Here is an 11096-nt window from a genome sequence, read left to right on the forward strand (position 1 = left end):
CAATAAATAACTAACTGAATGATCAGCAAATGGCAGTAAAACTGACAAAGGAATTAACAACCAAGACAGCAGCAAAAACTGATTAGGATAAATCAATTAATCCAAGTATATTGCAAAAATGAGAAAACTTAGTCTCAGCCAGTGGTTTGGTGAAGATATCAGCTGCTTGCTGCTCAGTTGAGACGTATTCCAGTCTGATGTTCTTCTTCAAGGCATGATCTCTGATGAAGTGATGCCTGACATCTATATGCTTGGTCCTGGAGTGAAGAACTGGATTGTAGGTGATAGCAATCGTACTTGTATTATCACAGAATATGGGCGATTCTTTAGCATCAATTCCATAATCTCTCAGTTGTTGCTGAATCCAGAGCAGTTGAGCACAGCAGCTTCCAGCAGCAAGATATTCTGCTTCAGTTGTGGAAGTTGCTATAGATGTTTGCTTCTTGCTGAACCAGGAGATCAGTCTGTCCCCTAGAAACTGACAAGATCCACTAGTACTTTTACGATCAAGCTTACATCCTGCATAATCTGCATCTGAATATCCAACTAAATTGAAAGATTAATCTTTAGAATACCATAACCCAACATTTTTTGTGCCCTTAAGATATTTCAAAATACGCTTGGCAGCTGTAAAGTGTGATTGCATAGGATTTGCTTGAAATCTAGCACACATACATACAGCAAATACAATATCAGGACGACTAGCAGTTAGACACAATACTGAACCTATTAAACCTCTGTAAAGTGTCGTCTCAACTGATATTCCCCCTTTATCAGTGTCCAGTTTTACTGATGAGCTCATGGGAGTACTTGCATCTGAACACGATTCCATGCCAAACTTCTTCAGTAATTACTTCGTGTATTTAGTCTGACTAATGAAAGTTCCCGACTCCAGTTGCTTCACTTGTAATCCAAGAAAGAATGTCAGTTCACCCATCATGCTCATTTCAAATTTCTCCTGCATTAACTTAGCAAATTTCTCGCATAATTTGGGGTTAGTTGACCCAAAAATAATGTCATCAACATAAATTTGAACGAGTAGAATATGATCATTCTTGGACAATTTGAACAATGTCTTATCAACTGATCCAACAGAAAAATCGTGATCAGTTAGAAATTTTGAAAGGGTTCATACCAAGCTCTTGGAGCTTGCTTAAGACCATATAAAGCTTTGTTCAAATGGTAGACATGATCAGGAAGGTGATGATTGATAAAACCTGTCCTGCAACTGGCCATTCAGAAATGCACTTTTACATCCATTTGATAGACTTTGAAGTTTTTGAATGAAGCATGGACAAGGAATATTCTGATTGCCTCCAGTCTTGCAACTGGTGCATATATCTCATCGTAATCAATTCCTTCTTCTTGCCTATATCCTTGTGCTACTAGCCTTGCTTTGTTGCGCACAACTGAACCATCTTCGTTCAGTTTGTTCCTGTACACCCATTTTGTACCTATAACAGTTTTTGAAATTGGCCTTGGAACTAAGTTCCAGACATTGTTATGGATAAACTGATTTAGCTCCTCTTGCATTGCATTTATCCAGTTTGGATCAGCAAGAGCTTCATCAGTCCTCTTGGGTTCTAGTTGTGATACGAAAGCTGAATGAATAGATTAAGCATATGATTTCTTGTTCTTACTGGATCAGATGGATTACCTATTACCAACTCTGGAGGATGTGATTTCTTCCATCCGAGTTCAGCATTTATTGCTTCTAAATCAGCAACTGCTTCTGTGGACAACTCAACGTTTTCAGTTTCAGTTGGAGCAGTTTCAGTTGGTAACTGAATGTCATTTGGTTGCTCTATCAACTGATCGTTAGGAACAGCTTCTGGTTCAGCTGGTTTATCTGACACTTCTGGTTTAGGTGTTTGGAGGTTTCTTTGATTAATATGGATGTCTTCTTCATCATCATCATCATCCAAGCTTATATCTGTAAATCTATCAGCTAGCTCAACTTGATCAGTTGGCTTGTCAGTTAATACAGTTTCATCAAAAACAACATGGATAGATTCCTCAACATTTAAAGTTTTTTTGTTGAAGACTCTATAAGCTTTACTCACTGAAGAATAACCAAGAAATATTTCTTCTGCAGATTTAGCATCAAAAGCTTTTAAATGAGTTTTATCATTGACAAGTATAAAACATCTGCAACCGAATATTTTAAAATATGAAACCACACTTTTTCTTCAATGCCAGATCTCATAAGGTGTTTTCATATGATTCTTATTAATCATTGATCTGTTTTGAGTGTAACACGCAGTGTTTATTGCCTCTGCCCAAAACCTTTGAGAGATACTAGAATCAGCAAGCATTGTTCTAGAAGCCTCTTTGAAGGTCCGATTTCTCCTTTCAGCTACACCATTTTGCTGAGGAATTCTAGCTGCTGAGAGCTCATGCTTGATTTCGGCATTCTCTAAATAATTTGAAAGAATTTTATCGATAAATTCAGTTCCTCGATCGGATCTGATTCTGTCAATTCCAACTGATTTTTCATTTAATAATCTTTTGAAAAGCTTGATCAGTTGAGCAGCAGTTTGGTTTTTGGACTTGAGAAATATAACCCAAGTGAATCTTGAAAAGTCATCTACAACCACCAAGGTGTATTTCATTCCCCCTAAGCTCATGACTGGTATTGGACCAAATAGATCCATATGTAACAGCTCTAAGCATCGGGAAGAAGATTTACGACCTTGTTCTTAAAAGAAGATTTGATTTGTTTACCAAACTGACATGCTGAGCAAATTTTATTTTTGGTAAAATCTATTTTGGGCAATCCAGTAACAAGATCGTGGTTGCTCAAATATGCAATAGACTTGAAATTCAGGTGGTTTAATCTCTTATGCCACAACCAGTTTTTAGAAGAATTTGAAGAAATAAAATATACTGGTGCATAAGGTTGATAATTCCAACTGACTTTGTAAGCGTTTCCACACCTTTTTCCAGTTAAGATGATCTCTTCAGTTGAGTTTTTGACTGAACAAGAATGTTTGTCAAACTGAACTGAGAATCAATTATCGCATAATTGACTGATGCTGATCAGAATATTCTTGAGATTCTCAACTAATAAGACGTCATTAATGATGAAGTTACCATGGATAAGCTTACCCTTACCCACAGTTTTACCTTTAGAATTATCTCCAAAACTGATGTTTGGTCCAGTGTACTTAATCAGTTGAGATAATAAGTCTGAATCTCCTGTCATGTGGCGTGAACATCCACTATCCAAGTACCATATAGATTCAATGCTTGTAACTGTTACCTGCAATCACACACAAGATAAGATTCTGGTACCCTTTTCTATTTGGGTCCAAAGTTGATTAGTCCTTTAGGAATCTAGACTTGGATCAGTCTAACTGACTGTCCAGTTGTTGTATTCCAGATGGTTTTTCCCGATCTGTGTGTGTTTAGTGTATGGTGTGCAGAAGAAACAACATGTGATTTGCCCTTTTTCAACTGATTGTTCAGCCAGTAACTTTTCTGAACTGGCTTCCTGTTATAGTAATTTGAATAGTCATTTGAGTAATTTTTGCTGAAAATTTTTTGTGGCTGACTTCGTGAGTCAGTCACAACTTTTGGGCTATAACCAATACCACATCTTTTGCCCTTGTTCATACTTACAGTTGGCTGTTCGATCAGTTTACTTGGCTCAGATTGTTCTTGTACCATAGCTGATTTGACAAAGTGAATGTATTTCCCTTTATCCATATTCAGTTTTGGTCGAGTATCTTTGGGAGACATTTCATCTTGGTTACTGAACCCTAAACCAGTTTTATCAGTAACTAATTTCTGTGAGTTCTGTATGTCAGTCAATGCAATAGATGATTTGTTCCAAACCTGAATAAGCTCAGTTTGCTTTGAATTTTCAAGCATTAACTTTTGAATCACTAACTGATCCTTGCTTCTTTCAGTATTGAGTTCAGCAATTTCCTTTTTCAGACTCAACATGTCAACTGATTCATCAATTTTAGTCTTATTGTCAATAGGATCATTTTGCTTTGCTCTATCGTTTTCAAATAATAAGGCAAGCTTATGATACTCACTGACGATGTCGTGCAATGTTGAAATAAGTTCTTCTCTTGTAAAATCGGTTGAGCTAAAGTCAAATACCTGTTGACTGCTGGACTCCAGTTATGTGTCACCAGCCATCAGACATTTCACTTCCTCTTCATTGTCACTAGAACTGCATGAAGTTTCTGGTTCTGACTCCTCGCTGTTAGTGTCTGCCCACTTTGATTTGCTCTCTTCAGCCAAGAGCACTTCATGCTTCTTCCTGGAGAACTTCTTATCATCTTTGGATCTCTTTTTGTGCTCATATGGTTTCTTTCTTCTTTCAGTTGATCCTTGACTGTCTTTCTTTGGTTTGGTACAGTCAGCAATGAAGTGACCTGGTTTGCCACAGTTGTAGCAAGTATTTGATTCTTCCTTGGAATTGCTTCTTTGATATTTATTTTGAAAGTTTCCTTGATTTTTCCTCATAAATCTTCCAAAATTTTTTATGAACAATGACATGGCATCATTGCTTAGTCGATCAGTATCTTTTTCAACTGAACCAGTTGGTTCTTTTCTAACAGCAGCTAAGGCAGTCGTGGCTGCTGGAGTAGAAGATTCTCCTTCACGAGTTTGCAGCTCAAACTCGTAGGCTTTCAAATCAGCAAATAGATCATGAAGCTCAACTTTGTTCAGATCCTTGGACTCCCTCATTTCCATGGTCTTAACGTCCTTTCCTTGGGAAGACCTCTGATTATCTTCAATGCAACTTCTTTGTTTGTGTACACTTTTCCAAGTGCATTTAGTTCATTGATGATGCAGCTGGTTCTTTCATCATAATCATGCATCGTTTCACCAACTCTCATTTTGATATTGTCAAACTTCTGAACAGCAACAGAAAGTTTGTTTTCTTTGGTTTGTTCGTTCCCTTCGCAAAGCTGGATCAGCTTCTCTCAAATCTCTTTGGTTGTCTTGCACATTTTGATTTTGCTGAAAGTTACTTTATCGAACGTCTTATATAGTATGTCTGTTGCCACATTATCCAAGTTGGCTTTTCTTTTATCCTCTGTGGTCCATTCTTCTCTGGGCTTTTCTATACGATGAGGTGCCCCATCAGTAATGGCAACAGCTGTGTTGGCTTTCAAAATCTTCATGGGTCCATCAGTTATAACGTACCACATATCATCATCTTGTGCAACTAGGTGAACCTGCATCCTGATCTTCCAATCATCGAAATCTTCTCTAGAGAACATAGGGATCTTATTGAACGAAGACATAATGAAAAATTTGAGTATAGATATTCTGAGACGAGATACAACTGCTCTGATACCACTTGAAAGGATCGGTTAAACGAATAAAGAGTGTTTAGAAGGGGGCGTTGAATAAACACTCCTCAAAATTTAAAAATACTTCGACAATTTGAGTTCAGTTTTGTTACAAACTGATACTAGGTATCACGTCGGTCAATGACAATCAGTTAAACTGAATGAAACAGTTGCGGAAAATAAATTGACTGAAAGATAGAGTATCTAACTGAAAAGTAACGACTGAAGTAAAGATAACACAATTTGTTTCTGGATGTTCGGAGACTTGAATAACTCCTACGTCACCCCTTCTATCACGAAGATATGATATCCACTAAAAGACTTTGATCAAATACAAGATACTGCACTGACCCACTTCAGTTTGGACTTATCACTTTGCACAACTGAAACTCTTAGTATATAACACTTTTACAGATGATAACTGATCTTAGCACAACTTAGAAAAACTTTATGAAAGATTACACAGTGCTATTTAAGCTCGAGAATGTAGCCTTGAATGCTACTGATATAACCAGTAAACGTGAGCTTTTAACTTCTGAATGTGAGTAGATATTTTTGCAGCGTAACAAGTAGAATGTAATAGCTGAAATCAGTCTTTGTTTCTTCGGCTGCTATCTTCGATTATTTATAGGCTTCTCTCTCAACGGTAACATTAAAGGATATTTGAATATTCTAACAGTTGATTGTCACGTCGATATACTCTCGCGACAGCCCGGGATAGAGTAAAATGATCCCGTGACAGTAGAAATACATGCCCAAAGAATTGTACGATAGTAACCAGCAATCGCGCAAGATATGCCGGTAATATGCAGCTTGTTTCTAGGTTGATAGTGTAGAGTGATTGCATGATGAGACGTCTTGGCCATGTGAAGTCTTCTGCTTCCTGCCATTCCTCCTGTCCTCGCCACTTTCTGCTGCTCTTTCTTCTCGATTGTCCACCTGTCAAACAAAGACATCCCATTTTTCCTTATATGCACGAATGCATAAACATTAGAGGTAGGGGTGACAACCCGTACTTTCTTCCCACGATTGAAAATAGACGCAATATTCAGGGGAGCCTTGGTAAGAAAGATGGAGAAACTTTACCCCAGTGCAGAACCTTTCAAATTTAGTAGCTTGGGCTTTCAGATTGCCCGAGCTGATTTGAGAGGAGTTCCTTTTGTTGGAGCAATAGGTGTCACTGTGAACGGTGCGGGGTGAGGAAGAAGACATGGGAGGGGCAGAAGCAGCAGCAGAAAACAAAGAAGAAGAAGATGCGAGGGACTCAATGTCACTCTCGAACATATCATTGAAGAGCTCTTGCAATTCTTCCAAACTCGTGTTTCCATTATCCTGTCAAACCACGGAACTACAGATGAACATGATGCCATGATTCAGCTACTCGATTGATAAAATAAAATAGTCACACCGGTAACCAATACATCACCAAATTAGGGTGCATTCTTAGGTCACTCGATGGTCAGTATTTCGCTAAAAGGGAATACAATATTCATAAATTAACTAAACTAATTGAACCAGGAATCTTTCCAACAGAAGAGGGATCATTTCCAACAATTTCTATACCCTTCCAAGCAGGACCACACTCGGATAAGATGAGGGAGGTAAAGTGTAGTAGGCCAGTGGTAGAGCCAGAAATCTCCGAGAAAAGGGACAACTAAAAAAAGATGAAAATTTTTAGGAAGGGTGAGCTGTAAGTAAAAAATGTTAAAATATCGTATATTTCTCCAAAAAAAACAAGCTGCTAGGAACATAAAATAAAGGAAAGTCATCACTCACATTGGCTTCATGGCTGCTCATCATAGATGCCATTTCATCCAAGAAATTTACCATACCCTCCTGCGTCGAATCACACAGAAACATTAACTAATCGAAGCATGTGAACATCCATTAATATGCAGAAAACGAAACCAAACATTAGTTACATTTTCCAAATATATGCATTTCCAGAAAACACAGAAAATAACCATAATTGCAAATGTTTTATAAAAAAAGTCACCATCACACTAGCCTGAAAATGACCCCACGGAAAAATGGATAAGCCAAACATGTTGTAGTTACTAAGAGGCGTCATAACTGCTGAAAAGTATTGAATTCAAGACCTCTCATTTGAATACAACATATTCAAAGAGATCACATCAAATGAATGATCGAACTTATCCATATATAATACATTCACGGGCTTACATTTTCATCGTCGTGGTCGTCAAAATCATGGATTCCTAAGTCGTACAAAAACCTTCGGTTGGAATCTGAAAGCACTGTTCCAATTCAAACAATAAAGTATTGTGAGTCAAATTAAACAGAGGATGGCAGCTCATAAAAATAATAATAAAAAAAGATTCCAAGATAAAAAAAAAGTTATACACAAAAAAGACTCCCACAAACAACCAAGAGTTCGTTTGGGGAGCTTTTGGCGTTTTTGCTAAAATAAAAAGGTGCTGGATCGGATTTTTCAAAAAAAAAAGTACCTTAGAAGGCCTGCATACAGAAATGAGAAACCAGAATATCTAGCTTTCGAAAATTTCTAATGCTTCTCTTTGAGAGATTTGGAAGAAAAAAAGAAGAAGAACGAGAACAAGACTCTTCTTCCTATTCTATCCAACTGATTTTTTAAAAAGAGGCTTTGGATTCGGGTGCTGTGAATGTCAACCTGAATCAAAGAATTAGGCCAAAAGAACAATTTTTTGTTCTAATTCTTGAGCAATAATTTCACAAAACACATTTCATGATTAAAGAGATGGTTGAGGGAATGGAAAGTTTTGTTGTCACACACACATATACAAACGAAAAGAGAGCTTTCGCATAAATTGGACTTGTTCACGACATGAATCAAGTAGCTTTCTTCGAATAAATTGAAGATAGAAGGACCGAAATCACCAGAATAAGCTTCCTGAATGGCCTGAAATTTCTTTTTGCCTGTTCCACATGCTCTGAATTCCCCAGAGCAGAGCAGCGATCCGGGTGCCACTTCTACATTATTGAAATAATACCACAATTGGACTCCAATCAAACACAATCAAAGAAGTCTCAGAAAAGATCTGATAAAAAAAATCAGAATGAAAAAGGCACACTTTTTTATTATACTAAACAAATTCCCAGAATAAAAACAGTATAATACACCAAAGATCTGATCTTTGTGTTCACGACAGCATATTTCCCCAAGATAATGAATGTGAAACACAAAGCGAAAAAGACATACGAGAACATCAAAAATAAAGAAAAACAGAGGCATTTTCTCCAAATTTTCACATGGGAATCATCAACAAACGTGCTTTATCAATGTACAGAAAAACCAGAAAATAATTAATCTTCAAATCCCGACCAGTGCAAGCTTCTTGTACGCATTCCTAAGCTCCGCTGTGGTGCACTCCTTCTTCAACTCCAAAACCCCATAAAGATCGGTACTTTTTTCTTCCTCATCCGCCATCGTACACCTCGAGCTATTCTGTAACAGAAAAATCGTTTTGTCGACAAATTGCAGGGATTATAATCCCACTCCGAGCCAACCCTTTACAAGACACAGCCCAAATCACACATGCAACACCCGGAAAATGCACTAAGGCTAATCATCATTATCAACATCAAGAAGCCTAAAAGGTCGCTACAACTTTACATGGAAACTTGGCATTTTAGAGGAGGTTCATCTACAGAAGTCTCTAGATACAAATCCAAATATATCGAATTCATCAACTCCGTTTTAGGCCATCCAGTATAACAAGGGAATTTCCATCAAATATTTGTGGGTGTCGTACTCCACATCATCAATCAAATATTTCATTACTCAAATATCCTATATTTCACAATCAAATATCACACCAACCAAATATTTATGAATCTCACTGTTAGTTTAATTAATATTTTATTTTCATTTAAATAAAATCATTCAGGTTTATAACAATATTTATAACATTAATAATAGAAAATTACAAATCATAAAACAACATCTATAATAATAATAATAATTGAAAATTAGTAATTCACGAAGATACTAAAATATAAGACATCAAAACAGAAATTACAAATCACGCATATAGTCAAATACACCATTCGTTCACTCATCACGACGGCATGTCTCCCAAATGTGTTCAACCAAATCGTGACGAAGCTGATGATGCATATGACTATCACGTAACTCTGTATTTGTAATGCCCGGAAATTTAATCCTAGTAATCTATAATTATTGATATATAATGTGATATGATTATGAGAGGATTAATCGGGACACGAAAAGGAGACTACATGTGAAATTCGGAAATCTTGGGCAGAAAGAGTGGCGCCCGAGCGGTAGTTTATGACCGCTTGAGCGCCAGTGGATAGCAAGGAAATGTTTGGGCAGAATGTATGGCGCCCGAGCGGTAAAGAATTACCGCCCGAGCGCCATTGGATAACCAGCGTGGTTCCGGACAGAAGGCTCCGCGCTCGAGCGGTATATTTTGACCGCCCGAGCGCGAGTCATGCAAAATGTAAAGAAGCCACGTTTGTATACAGGCATGTATATATATATATATATATATATATATATATATATATATATATAAACGTTGATAAAGTTATCCGGAAGAAATCGAGAAAAGCTTCTGTATATATATTGAAAATCCTTACGCCTTTTGCGAGAAATCCGTCCTTCTGATTTTGAATCTGAGTACAGTACCGAGTTCCTATCAACGTAGGCTACAACTGGACGTAAGTTTTGCTACGTTTTGATATGCTTTGAAATTATGATATTGTCAGAATTGAATAGGATTCATATATGATGTTCTTGACATAGTAGACATCGTATAAGTGAAGTCAGATTGAGAAACGGACCGTTTATGTAATTGTTATGATTTTCGGAGTCGATGTGACTGAGAATTCATATCAGATATGTATTGTTATTGAGATTATGACTAGTATCGATATTGATAATGAGCTCTGGTATTATATCTGTGATGTTGGGATTGACGGGGTTACTGAAATTGTATTGTCATACCGTCGAAACATCAATGAATTGATGTTGATCAGACTCAGTATTGATTGTGATTATATCGGGATATTGTCGATATGGATTAGATTGTGTCTTGACTTGACATTGATCAGATTATGTGTTGAATTGAGTATTGATCAGAACAGGTATTGAATTGAGTTGTTTATTGATATTATATCTGTTCGGTATTGTGATTACCAGATTGGGAATGGACCGAGATAGAGTCGGGACTTCTTCTTCTTCTTCTGAGCGAGAAGATAAAGGTATAAGTCAATGTGGTATTGGGAGATGGACTTGAGTCGGTTTAGACTTGGGTTTCCCTAAATCACATACTTTACTTTATTGCATTAATATTTGCATTGATTGATTGATATACTTGTTTTCTTGAGTTATATATTACAGGTATTAGAAGAGTAATCTTATGACAGAAGTGCCGTTAGTGGTGGGATCACCACGGGCACATTGCACGATGTCATAAGATGGTGTATTGGCGGATGTGCCAAAGACGGTCACTGGATGTTGGTTATCGATGTGGATAGATTGATAGCTTCTTCTATTACTGTTAGTTGATATTATATCGATGTGGATAGATGTATAGCTTATTCTATTACTGTTGATTGATATTATATCGATGTGGATAGATTCATCGTTCCTTCTATTACTGTTAATCGATGTTATATCGATGTGAATAGAATCAGACTTTGTTCTATTACTGGTAATCGATATCCTATCAATGTGGATAGAATCAAGGCTTGCTCTATTACTGTTAATCGATAATATATCAATGTAGATAGAATCAGGGCTTCGTCTATTACTGT

At 37.0% G+C, this 11096-nt stretch overlaps 1 pseudogene; it reads right to left on the reverse strand.

The window, feature by feature from the left end:
• Window positions 1-6119: 6119 nt before the first annotated feature.
• Window positions 6120-8991, reverse strand: LOC140830388 (uncharacterized; annotated as a pseudogene).
• Between the last annotated feature and the right edge of the window lie 2105 nt (window positions 8992-11096).

This window comes from Primulina eburnea, chromosome 1, assembly GCF_022965805.1.
Source record: "Primulina eburnea isolate SZY01 chromosome 1, ASM2296580v1, whole genome shotgun sequence".
NCBI classification, from domain to species: domain Eukaryota; kingdom Viridiplantae; phylum Streptophyta; class Magnoliopsida; order Lamiales; family Gesneriaceae; genus Primulina; species Primulina eburnea.